This window comes from Cervus elaphus, chromosome 18, assembly GCF_910594005.1.
Source record: "Cervus elaphus chromosome 18, mCerEla1.1, whole genome shotgun sequence".
In the NCBI taxonomy this organism is placed as follows: Eukaryota; Metazoa; Chordata; class Mammalia; order Artiodactyla; family Cervidae; genus Cervus; species Cervus elaphus.
This window is the reverse complement of record NC_057832.1, coordinates 54,691,808-54,709,502: the sequence shown is the minus strand read 5'-3', so window position 1 is coordinate 54,709,502 and position 17,695 is coordinate 54,691,808. Positions and strand designations below refer to the sequence as shown.

General features: G+C 33.9%; 1 protein-coding gene across 3 annotated transcripts in view; it reads right to left on the bottom strand.

Annotated features, from left to right (window-relative positions):
• Positions 1–17,695, bottom strand: part of KMT2E (lysine methyltransferase 2E (inactive)) — a 94,694-nt gene that overhangs the window by 75,678 nt on the left and 1,321 nt on the right. The window lies entirely within an intron of this gene.

Below are 17,695 nucleotides of genomic sequence, written 5' to 3'. Positions count from 1 at the left end.
AGTATACATAGTACTTCTAACATGGAACCTAAAACCAAAGGGATTCATAAAGACAGCAGCTAATTCTTAAAATGATAAATTTATTCTTCACTCTTTAATATAGATGAATACAAACAGAAGCAAAGGAAACAGTGCTAACTACCAAATCAAACTGGAAAGAAACTGGGAAGACAGTATTACAAAGAATTTCCTGGTAGTCCAGTGGTTAGGACTCTGTGCTGCCACTGTGGAGGGCATGAGCCCAATCCCGGTCAGGGAACTACGACCCCAAAGCTGTGTGGCGCAGACAAAACAAGAGAAACAAATGAGAACTGAGGCTGCAACCCCAGTTAAAGGGTCCAGAAAACAAAAAACACTGAAAAGATGAACATGATACCAAACAGGCAAGAAGGATGAAAATAAGGACAATTTTTTCCCTAAAATTACAAATAAAGGGCCCAGCTCAATTTAACACAATCTCTTTGAAGAATGGCTCACTTATTATTATCTTTCAGTCCTTAATAAATACTTTACATAGATAGAACTCAATAAACATGTAAAATTAGATCCATGTTGACACTTTGGACATGTAACACTAAGAGAATAAGCGGGTGAATTTTGGGCTCAATTACTAATAGAAAGGAAACAAAGAAACTTGCAAGAAATTATGAGGCCACATAACTGAGATTTCCTTATAAATCAGAAATTAAACTGTCCTTTTTATTCATATAAGATTTTAATTTTATTTACAGCTGTTGACTAAGGTATAATAAAAAAGAATACTAGTTGATAAAAATCTAATATCAAGTTACTACCGATGAAACTCTGGGCGCCTCATTTCACTATTGTGGGCTTCAACTATAAATGGAGGTAGGTTAGGCTGATGATCTTAGAGTTTAAATCTTAGTCATACATTAACAGATAATTCCTGATAATCAAAATGACAGATAAATATCAGACTCTAAAAACCTAACAGAATCAATTATATATTTCTCCAACTGGGTTAATGTATCAGTACAGTGCTCCAAGAGCACTCAAATGTCCTGAAAACAGGTTATAATAATGATATAATGATACAAATGACGATAAATACTGAGTGTTTTCAATGTTTAATCCTCACAATGAGCCTATGGCATAGGTACATTTATTATCCCCATTTTACAGATAAGGCAGAGAGGTTAAACTTATCCAAAGTTCCACAGATAATAAATTAGAAGAATCAAGTTTTGAACCCTAATGGTGTCTCTAGAACCTACACACTAGTTTCCCTGAAATTAAAATTTGCCAGATGACTGGTAATATAAATAATCTAGAATTTACAGCTAGAGGGGGAGAAACTGACAACTGCCTCTCTCAAGAAGAGAAATTAAATAACTATGTAAGTGTTTGACTGCAGAACATCTGGACTATATTTATTCTGGCTCATTAAATAACAGTTAATAAAATCTACTTAGTTCCCCCTCTCCCCCGCCACAAACCTCATCTACTTCATAAACTTACACCTATCCCACAACAATGCATTAGAACACTATGAAATATTAGTAAAGACGCACAGGCTCAAAGCCTAAAATCTGTGCTTAAAAGAGTATTTTGGTGACAGTACAAAGCATTCACAAGAAAGATAAAAATATTCAAATTTCCTATTATTTTCAGGAACAAACACATGCCTTGCTAGTGTGCTGAAAACAACCCGAAAGTTAAGGAAACCAGGCTCCAAATCTGAGATTACTCCTGGTGCCTCAGTGGAAAAGAATCCGCCTGCAACCTGCTCCAGTATTCTTGCCTGGGAAGAATGGAGAGAGGAGCCTGGTGGGCTATAGTCCATGGGGTCACAAAGAGTCAGACATGACTTAGTGACTAAACAGCAACAATGTATATACATAAGTATATTCAATTCCTTATACAAAACTATATTAAGCAAAGACCACCTATCAAACCAGTTGAATTTTAACTTGAGTCTCCTTTGATAACAATTTTGTTCCTAGAGATAAAAAATTTCATCAATTCAACTTGCACTATGATAGTTTTGGTGCAAATAAACTTTATTTAGAAAAATCTTTCTTCTGGTAGTCAGGATTAATGCAGATGGACCTACTTGAAAAATGGAAACCTATATATAAAATTCAATGTTCAAAAAGCACAGTTTCTGTTTCTATATGAGAGTTCCACAGAGTTTCACTATATATTTTAGTACTAAATTCAGTATCAAATTAGCAATGCTTTAGTTTTCATACTCTGCCACTTATTAATAATGGTTACTTATTCTCTTGAAGCATTAGCTTCTCATCTGTAAATAGAAATAATCACAGAACATATTTCTGGACTGTTTCAAGGATTCTGTGTGGCATTCAGTTAAGTATAAGCTATGATTACCAGATAATATTTCTAGGAGTTAAATATTTAGGAAAAGTCTTTAAAAGGTAAGTATTGGGCCGTATGGCATATGTGGAAGCTAAAATATGATACAAATGACCTTATTTACAAAACAGAAACAGACTCATAGACATAAACAAATTTAGGGGAGGTGGGAAAGGAATAAATTAGGAGTTTGGGATTAGCAGATACAAATTACTGTATATAAAATAGATAAACAACAGGGTCCTACTATACAGCACAGGGACCTATATTCAGTATCTTACAATAAACCATAGTGATAATTTTTTTTAAAAAGTATTGTAGAACAATTATCAGCTATTATACTTGTAAAAGTCAATCAAACTATTAGGAATTTCTGATCTATTCTAGAGTCCATTTTTGTCAGTAAAAGAGAAAGGATGCTTCTGGTAATGAACTGCAAATTCAGAGAATGTGACAGTAGTTGCACTTAAAAAGCTAACAGTCAAACCTCTTTATTACAAACTAAACATACTGTTTCAATTAATTTCTTAAAATAAAAACCTGTACAGAGTAATGGTTAAAATAACTAGGCAAAGGCCCTTGAAATCCTTTGTACAAAATTTTTGTCAAAACAAGATTGGCTTTAATAAGATTAATTTCTTTAAAGAATAAGCCAATGCCAGCCCTCATGATACTTCCCAATAAGCACCAGACCACCCCTATAGTTAAGAACGAGGGACTTTCTAAAATCAGCTAATATTTGGCAGTACTCCACAATAGCTTACCTTGCAACCCAGTTTACCTTATCTTTAGCTCACTAGAGATTCGAAGAGCTCAAAAAAAAAAAAAAAAAAAAGCAACACAAATACAAAGAGTGAGCCCTAGTGTAAATTTTGGTTGTTAATGATGTGCCAATGTTGGTTCACAGAATGTAACAAATATACTATAATGATGAGAAATGTTGATAGTGAATATGATATACTGAACTATCTGTCTGGGGTACCACTCTTTCTAACAGGGTCTGGAGAAGCTATTCTATACCCCAATTCTTCAACCTGTCCAACTACTGGTATACTCCTCTATTACCACCCTAAAACAACCTTGAATTAAAACATTTTCAATACTATCCAGTTTTTTAATGCATGCTATTACTTTAAAAGTGTTCCTCATTCCTTAAAGTGTTGGATATCGCTAAACTCTAATGTAAAATCTAGTAAAATTCAGCCTTTATGCAATTCAGTGATTAGCATCTGGTTAGAGTCTCTGGGTATAAGTGTACAACTTTATACTTTGTAAATGCACAAACTGTTCTCAGAATGAGTTTAGTCTTTGTTCATACTCCAGTATGTAAGTAACAAAAGTATTTCATTCTAAACTGTTACCTAATCCTACTTTCTACTTGCCATGTGGCCCACAACTATCTACTTAGAATGTACCGCTTGATATACAAACACAGAAGAAAAATATATCTTTAAATTTAAGAATCACATCTTCCCAATTCCTTAATATCTTATTTTTATGTACAAAAGTAATGAGTAGTATACTCATTACCACATACTTCAATGAGTTCTAAACCTTCCTTCAGTTAGAAAAAGAAAAACCATTGTTATTTACAACAGTAATTTTAAAACGGTGCTCCCAATAGTCCTAACAGAGCTGGGGATTGAGATAATAAAAGCAAACAGGGAAGCAAACAAAAGAAAATGAGAGACAATATGTTCTGTAGATTTAAAAGGAAAAGTCTGAACCTGCATGTTCTATGTGGTAGCTACAAAATGGGAAAATAACACTACTTAGCAAAATATAAAGGAATGAACTACAGATACATGCAACAACTTGGATGAATCTCAAAGAAACTGCTCATTAAAAAAAAAAAGTCAATCCCCAAAATGTCACATATACTGTATAATTTCATTTATCTAACATTCTTGAATGACAAATTATAGAAATGGAGAACAGACTAGTGTGGCATTAATATTAAGAGAGTAACACCAGGGATCCTTGCAATGATAAAACTGTTCTGTATCTTAACTGTGGTGGTGGAGACAGGAATCTACCTGTGGTAAAAATGAAAAGAACCATATACACACACACAAGGACAAGTAAAACGGGATATCTGAACATAATGTGTGAATCAATGTCAGTATGGTGCTCATACTATACTACAGTTTTGCAAGAGGTTACTACTGAGGGAAACCAGGGAAAAGACACAAAGAATTTCTATTATTTCTTAAACTGCAGGTGAATCTACAATCACCTCAAAATTTAAAAATATTTAAGTGACATTAAAATTGTGACCTTCAATTTTTGAGTACTGATGGAAACTTTCCTGCAAATAAAATCTTACACAAAAATCTAATCATCTATTTTTATTCTAGGATAAAAGACAGTTTTAATCTCCTATGCTTTTCCCAATGATTGCCAGCATCAACTTCAAGTGTTGTGTCAAGGAGGCTACAGCCACATACAAATGGGAGGTGGCCACAGTGATTAATGAGGCCACAGTGATTAATGATACTTGCTAATGGGCACAGCAAACATTTTCACTTCATCATTTGCTAAGTCTATGGTTAAACAGGGTGGCAGGGAAATGTCCCTGCCTGCACATCCTCCCACCTACCAGTTAAGTTTCATTAAAAACCTAAGAATTCCTGGAGAATAGTTTGAAAATCATTAGCTAAAAGGAAATACTAAGTCAACATGTGACATGAAAAACTTATTTCATTGGTGAATTCTCTTATCAAAGGCAAAAAACAAAAGCACTCATAAAAAAAAGTAGTATTAAGGTATAACAACTAAAAATCAAAATTAACAATAAAAGTCCTGCATTTATCTTCAGTCTCTCAACCTATACAGACTATCAAGCTGGTTCATTCTCGCTTTTTTAGCCTACAAAAAGTATGTCATCAGGAAAGGGCATATTTTTGACTGAAACAAAATTGGCAATAATTTTATTCTCTCATTCTTTATCCTACTCTAAAGCAAAACAATGTTCTCACTTTTCATGAACTAAGTATGCCTCCTATCACTACTTTTCTTTTAGACTGAGACTGAATCCTCTCATTTCCCTATATAAAAACAATGTGCATCAAATCTAATTAACAGGATTTGAACAAATCTTTCTGATCCTACTGTCTACATTTTATTCTATTAGACTAGGCTAGCAGAATAATTTTCTAAGTAGTTGCTCTTCTTATTCTGACTTGACCTTTAAATCAGTGATTCTCAAACACAGATCCACAAAATGCCCCTTTTCATACACATGGGGTTAGGAGTTGAAGATAACAGATGTGTAGGCCTCACCCCAGAGATTCTGATTAAGTAGGTCTGGATGTGATCTTAAAAATATATATATATAAAGGATCTGCTTCAGTGTTCTATTTTAGAACATTTGCTTAAATACTGAATATACTTCAAAGCCCACTCTAGTTTCCTAATTTTGCCCTCTTTAAAAAAGTATTTTTAAAAAAGCATAATAGCTCACACTAATAACTGGTTCCTAATCTTGGCATTATCAGGTTACCTTGTTCCATTCTAATATTCCAATATATAAATCCACTGATTATGCCAGTCTTTTTGTGATTGCTGCCATATCCTTGCTCATTCTCTTTCATTTTCCTGTATTTCTATCCATCCCACCCAATAATAAAAATATTATTAAACCTTCCAGGATCCTTTAAGTATCAACACTTCCTTGAAGTCTCAACTTCCCAACTTTGACATCTCTGCCACAACCTAGCTTTAAGTTTGTCAGCAGATCAACCTCCTGATCACTGTTTTCCTCATCTGTAAACAATAATGTGACTAGGTTAACTCAAAAAACTGTTACAGCTATAAGGCCTCTTACACACTAATCTCTTCCCTTCTTAACTTCCCGAAGAATATATTTCTTACATTTTTTAACCACTGGTTTATATTCTGACACACTTTTAAGTGTTAGATATACAGATTATCTACCTCACTCTATACCAAGAACTGAGATACTTACATCTGAGAGAGGGATCTAGCTCCCAAAGCTGAGAACAAAGTGGCTAAGACATCACCTAAGCTATTCTTTCTTAAAAAAAAATTATTTTTACGTTTTTGGCTGTGCTGGGTCTTCTCTAGTCAGGCATGCGGGTTTCTCACTGCGATGGGTCCTCTTGTTGGGGAGCATGGACTCTAGGGCACTCAGGCTTCAGCAGCTGCAGCACTCGGGCTCTAGAGTACAGGCTTAGCAGCTGCAGCATTCAGGCTTAGGTGCTCCAAGGCATGTGGGAGCTTCCCGGACCAGGGATCAAACCTGTCTCCTGCCTTGGCAGGCAGATTCTTACCCACTGAGCCACCAGGGAAGTCCCACCTAAGTTATTCTTGTTTAAACCACACTTTCTTTAACACACTTAATCCCTTTCTCCCTTTTTAGATGAACATATCTTAAAAACAAACAAAAACTCTGCCACTGAAGACTGTTCGTGATTGATTTCCTTCTGGAAACATTTTTTTTTTGTTTTTTTAATTGCTTCTTTTTTCCTTATTACTTGAAAATGTGGTTGTCCTTTAAGGTTCAATCTTCCCCATTATTAGTCTCCAATCTTGTATTTAACCATTCATTCCTGATTCCCTATTCCTAGCCATTAATTCAAATACCTGCCATCACTGCAAAATTCAAACTTTCTAACAGAATCTTTTCATATTATCTTCTTCCATTCCATTCTTTTCATTAGTACTCTATTCTCCCAGTTCTATTTTTAATCCTTCTTTTCTCTAGTCAATTTAGTCACCCAGTCTTTTATGTCTCCCCAGTATTTCAGATTTACTCTTTCTCAATTTTCATGCCCACCTCCACCAATCATCGTCATCATCTGAATAATTTCCAACAATCAACCCTTACAGCTTATCACTATCGAGTTGAGTACTTTGTCTCCAAACAATAGAAGAAATCTTGAGTGTTAAGCACTCCCCCTATCCACATCATGGCAACTATTCTGTTATTTCAAAACATTATAAGTATAAATGCAAATTCATTCATTTAACATACTTATTGAGCATATATACTTTCTCAATACTATTCGATGTGCTGGGAAATGAGTAATGTATAAAATTAAGTTGTCCTTGAGACACCTGAAATGAGTTATGACAATCTAATATGATCAAGGGTATCTTAAGAGTAGTTTTCTCAAGTAACTGCCTTGGATTAATAATTTGTATACTCTCATTACCTTGTCAAGAACTAGTCTTTTTTAAGGATTAATGGAAAGCTATGATGATTTCCAAATGACTTAAAATTCTTGATCACTCTTTAGCTCTGTGACCCTCGGCTCAGTCTCTCTAGGTCTCTCATGAAAAATCAGTGAAAGATCTACATTGCAGAGTTGCTGCACAGAGAAAATCAGATACATAAATACACTGTAGATACTCATTTATGGACATTAGTGTTGTGCCTCTGAGAATTAAAGCCATGAAGTTTATATTTTCCAATTCAATGATAATTTAATTAATTCCAGTCAAAATTCTATTGAGTATCAAGGCCACTCAAATGGTGAAAAAACACATGAAAGAACAAATGATGGGACTTCCTGGGGGTCCAGTGGCTAAGAATCTGACTACCAATGCAGGGGACATGTGTTTAATCCCCAGTCTGGGAAGATTCAACATGCTGCAGAGCAACTAAACCCATGTGCTACAACTACTGATGCCCGCATGTCCTGGCATCCATGCTCTGCAATGAGAAGCCACTGTTATGAGAAGTCCACTCATTGCAACAGAGTAGCCCCCACTTGCTGCAACTAGAGTAAGCCTGCATGCAACAATGAAGACCCGGTGCAGCCAAAAATAAATTTAAAAAAAAATTTTTAAGATCAAATTGATAAAAAATAAATAAATGGTGAAAGAAAATAAATACATGGTGAAAGAGTTTAAAATATTTACTATCAAAATCTTAAGTATAAAGTAAGAGGACTTTTGGGACTTACATGGTAGTCCAGTGGTTAAGAACCTGCCTTCCAATGCAAGGGACTTGGGTTTGATCCCTCATTGGGGAAATAAGATCCCACATACCACGGGCAACTAAGCCCACGTACAGAAAATATTGAGACCGAGCTCCATAACCAGAGAGTAGCCTGCATGCCACAATGAAAGATCCCATGCCACAACTAAGACCCGGTGCAGCCAAATAAGCGTATTTTTTAAAAAGGAGTACCTTAACTTCTAAGTATTTAACAACCTACAAAGTCAGCAAGAGAATGAATAAAAAAAGGGAAAATACTTTCCATGTTTAAACTGTTTACTTTTATGGAATTTTTCCCAGTCTTCTGATTTCAGAGCTTACAGTATTCAAAGATCAACTTCCTCCTCTTCATACTTTAATATAAAAACAAAATCTAGAAATGGAAGACTAGTGTATTACAACTAGACAGTTGAAGCTTAGAGAAAAAGTCTATGCATTTCACCCTCAAAAATAAATCGACACTAACATCTAAATCTCTATCAGGAATGCTTTTAGAGGCATATACTCACTGAGAAATTTTGCAGTAAAGAGGAAAACAAAAATTAAGAACAAAGTTGGTAGATACGAGTGCTACAGTGACTAGTATTATTTGTTAAAAGACAGGCTACCTCCACTTTTACTTTCAAATTTCACTGTAAAGATCTTCATGGAAAAGATTACATATAAACGAAAAATAATCCACATGTACTGAGCTGATCAGCCACTCTTATAAAAGTCATCTGAACATGGCGAAAGAAATTACTATGTAAAGTCAAGGACTGAACTAGCAATACTTTCCCCCAAATCCATAATGAACCACTTACTTTAGTGCATAAGAGGCTTCTTTTAAGTGATAGTTTAGGCTATACATATAAGCAGAACGTCTTTTAAAATCTCCATCACTCTAGATTAAATATCACACAGGCTGAAATTTGAAAACCACACAAACTGATCCCACGGACATCAGCCAACACAATCATCAGCTACTTTCCATAGGAAATATGTACAAGATCAGCAAGCCAAACTTAGTAGCTACCATGATGCTTCCATACAGAGGGCATTCAATTCTTTGCCATTAAATGAATCTAGTTTATAATATTATCAGAGATAGAAAGGTCCTTAAAAAAGAAAAAAAAAAGTACAATTTAAATCTCACAAGATAACAAGGGTTCTTGGATCTTAACATGTCAGTGTATCTGTTAAATTCCAGAATCTGTCATTTCATTTAGCGAGGGTCCTATAAACCCCACTGGACAAACCAGGGTCTAATTCTGAAAGAACATTTTCAGATCTCCAAGATACTAAGTAAAAAAAAGAAAGTTACAGAACACTGTAAGATCCATCCTCTTTTGGATTAAATACAGAGAAATCTAGATTTACATATAAAAAGTGTGCTGTGCTTTATCAGTTGCTCAAGTCATGTCTGACTCTGTGACCCCATGAACTGCAGTCTGCCAGGCTCCTCTGTCCATAGTGATTCTCCAGGCAAGAATTCTGGAGTGGGTTGCCATGCCCTCCTTCAAGGGGACTTCCCAACCCAGGATTGGAACCCAGGTCTCTCACACTGCAGGCAGACTCTTTACCAAATGAGCCACCAGGGAAGCCACAGAATACTGGAGTGTGTAGCCTAACCATTCTCCAGGGGATCTTCCCTACCCAGGAATCGAACCGGGTCTCCTGCATTGCAGGCAGGTTATTTACTAGGTGAGCTACCAGGGAAACCCAGGGACTAGAAATTCATGAGTTCAAAGTCCATCATTTAACATAGAGAATAATGAAAGACTGTATATGTATATATATTTGTATATACATATACACACACAAATTGTATATGTAATACAATTGTATTTATAATTGTATTGTATATATAACATATGTGTATATACATGTATGTAATACATATATATGTATATATAATATAAACCTGTATTTTTAATTTAGGATATCGTTCATCATTATTTTTGGGTCAAGCCAAAATATTTTTTGAATATGGCTCTTAAAAAAAAATGAATATGGCTCTTATTATTTGAATCCTGGGTTCTCATTCTTGCATAAACCATATCTAGAATGCATTATCCATGGTTTTTGGTTTTAGATTATTCCAAGGTAAGAAATCACCTAGACACTTATGGAGCAATGTGAATGCAGACGTCCTTCTAGATTTGTATTATTTTTCCCCATAATCTTTTGTCTTAGCAATACCTAACTTGACAATTTTCTTCAGCAATTAATATGCCTTTATCAAGTTTTCCAAAGCTAAGCTTTCTAAAGCTAAGCTAAGCTTTAACTAAGCTTTCGTCTAAACAATTCTCTCTTTACATTCACTTATCTCTGATTCATGTAATATCTAACTAATATAAGCACAATACAATAAGCACTCCATGTAAACGATACATGTGGGCCCTGGGTCACACAGTAAGACTATTTAAAGAAAAGATCTCACACATTAATTCTAACTCTAGGTTCTTAACTTTAGCCAACATGGTGATATTTTACATGTCTACAATGGGGATTTGGGCCTAAAAGAAAATCTTCTAATTCATCATGGGACTTGTTTTTGCACCTTTCACTCTATACTTTTTTAAAACAACAGGACAAGATTTGGTAATGCTACAAATAAGCTTTCTCTTAATGCAGTTGTATACAATTGACTCAAAGAAGTTTTAAATCAACAAAGTACCTCTAAATGCTTCAAATACACTGTATCATTTTATTAATTCTCACTATTCTGAAATACCACCTTAATTTTCTCAGAAGGGAATTTGAAGTTTTATAGGATTAAATCCCCACTCTGCAAATGTTTACAACACTTTCCTTCTCCTAGTCTCTCTGAAAATTTCCAAAGAAATTAATAATTTTCATTCAATATGTTTTCCAGGACCTGAATCAGTATAACATTCAAATTATCATCCAAATTTATTACCAAGATTTTGCTATCACTGAAAGGAAATATGCCAAGTTGATAAAAGTCTCATCAAAATGTAATCAAAGTATAAATGTGTTTTTTCTGTTTCTTGTCCCTTTCTTGCCCTTCTGAACTTTTTGAGGAGTACGTATTTCTCTCACTATAAGGTTCCAAAGATCATACACCGCTTGTCCTAAGAGTTGCAGATGTCTGATCCTCTGCTGTACTACCACCTTACCAACGCCTTCTTAACAAGTACTGGCTTGTATGTATGTAAATGAAGAACCAGTCTCAGTGTTTTCAGAAAAAAAAATACTTTACTTGTAAAAAATTATACGAAGGAAGAATTTTTAAATGGAGGAAAAGAAACAGCACAATTAAAGTAAGTATTTTCAGCCTTGCCTTAGAAATCAAATTGGTAGCACTAAGAGCAAATCATAAACTGTAACTCAAGGTTCATATAACAATAACTCTAAAAATTAAACAAGGACATGGAAGTACACCATTTAAAAAAAAAAAAACTACCAATCTAAGTACTTAATTTTTATGTTCTGAATTTAAAATTAGACCAGATTCGAGAAACTATTTTAAATCCCATTTGTACGGAACACTGTGCAGGAATATTATCAATACTATCAAAATTATCTATACTTTTCTTACTTAAAATTAATTTATTGTTGTGATTATGAAATCAAATTATATGCATTACAGAAACACCAAAAAGGAAAACTCCCATAATGCCAATTACCTTGAAACAAACCACAAACTAAAAACCTTGGTAAATGTACAGTCATCAGAGTAAAAACCTACTCAGGCAAGAATCATCAATAGACGCTAAATCTAGGAGAGGAAAGTCTGATGAGATACAGAATATTTACACAATCTCAAAATATCTCTTTAGGAATTACTTAATAATGGCAAAATGAGAAACAATTTACTCAATGGATGGAGAAACTACTCAATACCTTAGCAAGCAATCAAAATGAACATACTGGTAGTGGGCAAACAAACATCAAGTACCTCCAGATAATAAAAACAAACAAACACAACACTTATTACTTATCCAGTATTCCAGCCAAAAATGCAAAATCTGAATTTAATTATGAAGAATCCTTAGACAAACCCAAATTGAGAGGAATTGGATAAATAACTAGCCTGCCAATGTCATGACAAAAGAAAGACTGAGGAACTCTCTTCCAGACTATTGGAGTCTAAAGAGACCTAAGAACTAAATGTAATCTATGATCCTGGATTGGCTATCGTACCAGAAAAAAAAAAGTACTAATAAAGGGCATAATTGGGACCACTGATGAAAATGGAATATGGTCAATAAGCTAGATAAAAGTATTACATCTCTGCTAATTCTCCTGAATTTAACACTCTGGTTACCTAAGGAGGGATGCTTGTTCTTAGGAAATGCATACTTAAGTATTAAGGGCTCTAACAGGGCACGATGTATACTATATATTCCCAAATGTTTCAAAAATTTTTTAAAACATGTACAGAGAGACCAATATAGTATATAGTGAAAATATGTTAAAAATCAGGGGATCTGGATGAAGGATATGAGGCAAGTTTTGAACCATTCATGTAACTTTCCTGTAAGTTTGACATTACAAATTAAAACAAAAATGAAAACCCTGGTTTTTCTGGGGAAATTGGTCAACATACACATACATATTTATATACATGCAATATAGCATTTTAAAATTAAGAAACAGAATCATCAGTTTGACAATACTTAATTTTAGAAATCTTCCCAGATACATCTGGGTATCTGGGGGAAAGGCAATTATTTTCAGATGAATTAGAGGTGCTTTTCTCTTGCCCTCCATCCAAGGAAACTACCCCCCCCCACACACACACCATAAAAACTCAAACCACTACCATCTCCTTTACCAGTCACAGCTAATTAGAGGGATCAAGATGGAGAATACTGGCTCTCTGACACCTTGCCAATTCTTCTGAGGCCCAACTGCACTTTCTTCAAATAAGTTCTGTGAGATTTCCCTACAGCCTTGTAACAAAACGTTTACTTCAGCTAGCTGGAGCTGATTTCTGTTCCTTGCATCCAAACAAATCCTAAAACAGTAGGCTTTTGAAAAGTAGAAATAAATGGAACAAGGGAAACAGTAGCTACTCAAATTAATCTTTTGTCTGTGCTTCAAAAATAGTGTTTAGGTGGAAGTTTAAAGCTAAGATGTAATAAGGCCCTGTCAAATTCAACCAATTAGGCAGCTTCATTTAAGGAGAAATGCAAACAATTCCCAAAGAAACAATCTTACTTTCAAACTTACTTTCTCAAGAAGAGTTACTATGTATCAGACTAACATCAGACTTGCCCCCAACCCCATCAATTTATGGCTACTGAAGTAAAGTCCTAACCATTCAAATCTATCACATCAAGAGTTTTTTGCCACATGATTAAAGATGAAATGAGCTTTCAAATGTTAGAAAGCTGTCTCTCTTTAAATGACATACAAAATATGAGGAATACAAAAGATCTCTCTGTAAAATCAAAAATAGAAACTATCACCTCATTAATCTCTGGGGGGAAAAAATATTAGAAGGGTGTATCTTTCTCAAACGTCTCCTGACAGACCAAACAATGAGAAAAATGGAAAACATTAAACCTATTTAACTCTAAAGTTTAAATTATTTAATTTATCATAGTAAATTCTATTAAAGCCTTTAAATAAAAATTATGTTTTAAATACCTTTTGAGAATAAAAGTCAACATAAATCTTTAAGTTTTTTTTTTTTTTAAATTTCTGGTCTCAGATAAAATGTTAGATAACTATGTAAACTTGAAATTATAAATACCACAATCCAAAACTAACTCAATCCCACTGTTATATTATACGCTTAGCTTCTGCTACAAGCTCAGACCTTAAATGCTGCACCCATGTTGGTTATAACACAGGTATGATTACTCAGTATTATCTCTCTCAATAATAAGCCTCAGAACCAAAAATGTTTGTTTGGATTAACTCTAAATTGAGCAATCTAAGAGTTGCTAGAAAATCATAATCTTCTCCAGTTGTATAAATAGAATAAAGAAAGTTGTACTTATTTTGCTTCTCATGTTAAACCCAGATTTCACATTTGAGGTAGTTTTAAAATGCAAAAGCAAACATTTTAATTTAAAATTATGGATGTGTAATTATTTATCCACTAAATTGTAAATCAATTATTTATTCATTAAAAAGCATGATGTCTGTTTTGATGACATCTTTATGCAACACATCAAAAATGAATTCTGTGACTGACCTGTTGCATGGAAAATATTCAATACGCCTAAAAGTTTAAACAGTTCTGGTAAATAACTCAATGAGATTTGAAAAGGATGTAAATTTTACCTAACAATAAAATATGGCTTTCCAGTTTAAAATAAAATTTGATTTATAAGCTGTCCACAAGAATTCATTTCAAATCAAAATAAAATACATATCGAGTGAAATACAAGACTGACTACCTTCTCTATAGTTTTCAACCACAAATACGCTCTTCATATTAAATTGTTAGGTAACAAAAATAGTATCATTTTAATATTAAGAAAAAATGAGGCTCCTCCCAACATTACAAAAAAGGCAGTTAAAAAAAGGGGGGGGGGAGCCACTCCAATTTTAAACCCAGCCTACAAACTGAATAAAATTTACACAGCAATATCTCAAATAGTATGTCTTGTTACTCTGCCAATCAACACAAAAAACTTTATTGCAAAATAAAAATGTTATACTCAATATTAAAAAGCCTTGCAGAATACAAATATTAAACATTTATTCTAATACATGACAAGGAATGTTCCTGATCACTCTGAATATCTGAGATATAAACATATTCACTTAAAACAAAAGCTTTAAACTGAACAAATAATTGAGCACCTACTATCTGCTAAGAATGACTCCCTTGGATACAGACACTATTATATATTATTAAAATACCTTTTAAAAATAAACATAACATTTCTTAAGATTCCATACTAATATTCTTTAAGCAGTTTTTTGATAGCTCTTCAAAGTTCTGTTGATTTTATTCAATACTCTAAACACACAGTGATAGTACATATTTTATGTCCCAGCAATAATTTCCAGAAAAGAAGAGCTATTAGAGTAATACAGTTTGAAAAATAAAACCATACGCTTCTTTAGGAGTTTGATGCATTAAAAAGGGTATACTATTCTTAGAAATCAACTTAATAAATTACAATTTCACTAGGACCACCATGGTATGTACTGAGACGTTTTTCCTAACTTATTGGCTTTTTGCCTCACTTTTTCATTTTTAGAGTCAAGAATTCCTAGGGCTTACTGTAGTATATAGGGTAAAAATTCTATGGCTGGAAACTGTGAGGAAAATAGACAAGGCAAAATTGTAGAAGAGTTATCAGAGAGACCTAAAGAGTTGAAGAGAAATGAGAAGCCCTGTAAAGGTTCTAAACTTAAATTGAGATCAAAGGGATCCTGTAACTTATACTGACAACAAAAAAGAAACATGATCAAAACACAGTCTCTAAAAATAAAATTTGCTCTCCAATTATGTTATGATTTTCTACAGATCCATTTAAACAGATAAACAACTAATCCCTCAAACTTAGCCACCCTAAGAACAAAGACCATTTGACTAGCTTTGCCCCAAGGGCCAAATGTTTCAAAACTCTCTGTGAACAAAAATTATGCCTCACCTTTTAATAAATATGCCTTGACAATCCAAAACACACATAGTCAAATGGAGTACACAAGAATCAAAAGCAAACATTTACAACCATGTTTTTTTATAAAGGGCAATATACAAACAAATAAATAAAAAGCCAGACTCATCTTACAGGGACCAAAAACATATCAAAAGAAAACAAAAAGAAACAAACCTCAAAGCAATGAAACAGGCCAGTATGAAGAAAGCGCATAAAAGTGAAGGCATCTTTTCTCATAATTTCCAACTTTGTATTGTTTCTTTGAAGCCAAATAAATCCAAATGCCTTATATGTCTAGACTTGATCAAGGTCAAGATCAACAAAAATACATGTATAGACAGCATTCCCTCCTATGACTACATAAACCAAGTTTTCCTGGGAGTATACTTATTTCCTACATTAGGTAGTAAGTTTAAAGTACCAACCCTCTGATCTTAACCCACAGATCTTAATCACTTAGTCTATAAATGCGCAATCTTTACACAGCAGTTGAGGATCTGAATGAAATGCTCACTCAGAACATAATACAAATGAGTAATGACCCCAAATCCCTACACAAACTCTCCCACTACCCACCAACATTTCATCTTAAAACATTTCAAAGATTTTAAGCAAGGCAGTGTGTTCAGTCTTTCATGATGAAACTCCCTAAGCTAATTTCTACTATTTTGTAAATTAGAAATTATCAGTCTAATTCACACAAGCTTCATAAATTCTCTTATTTCACTGTAAATATTTTGGAGCAGAATTTACAAAGGAATAAGAGAATCATTAGAGAGTGGACCCTCTCCAACCTATTTAAGTAGTACTGGATTGAAAGGCACTCATCTTCCAGTTGCTCCACAACCAGAATGGTCATTAAACACCATTAATAACCCACTCATATCTCATTGCTTACTTCAAGCCAAAAAAGATCGACCTCCCACTAGACAGATGAATTCTAATCATTCACACTTTTCAAGTTGAGTGACATCATTTCGTTCTCTGCCCAGATTCAAGGCCCTATTATGATATGGTTTTTATTTAAAGTCCCACTAAAACAGACTAAATTTTACATCCCATAGCGAGTAAATAAATGGACATGTTTGGCAAGGAACAATATCAAGAGCTAGAGCTTTACTTTTTTACTTACATAATTGTGACAGTATGCTATAAGACAATTACAGGGCAGCAAGGCACAGAGCTCTACTTTATCAAACACACAACCAACTTACAAAATTCCTAAGGAACGCTTAAATACATGGGGAAAATGGATGCAAAATATAATAGTGAAAAGAACAAGCATCTCCACACCCAGTGAAGTAACAGGTTTAGGCTTGTTTGTACAGCTCCCTAAAAATTAATTTGAAAGAGTACAAAAACCAAAATTCACAAAATTGTTCAAAAGTTCAATGAGAAACGTTCTACTGTAGATTAAAACATCGATTCTTACAAAATAGGCTGTACTTGCACACTTACTAAATATTTTAATTTACTTTAGCTTATTGAATGAAAAACGCTTGGATTAAACCAAACAAAAACTATTATTTGCCCCCTGATAATTTTTTTATATGTAAGAGCACCTGACCTCACTGCTGAAATTTCTAATAAAAACACCTGAGTGCTTTTTAGTTTTTGAAACGTGGTGTCATTTTACTTGTCTCTCAGGAGAAACCCATAAAACTAATCAACTAAAACACAGCATTGCAATTTGCAGTAAAATCGACACATCTTTGTAAACGGTTTGGGGAGGTGAAAAAAGGCCCAGCCTTTTCATGTAAACATAATAAGCCTGTAATATGCTGCAGACAAACGCACTGCAAGGGGTGTGGAGGAC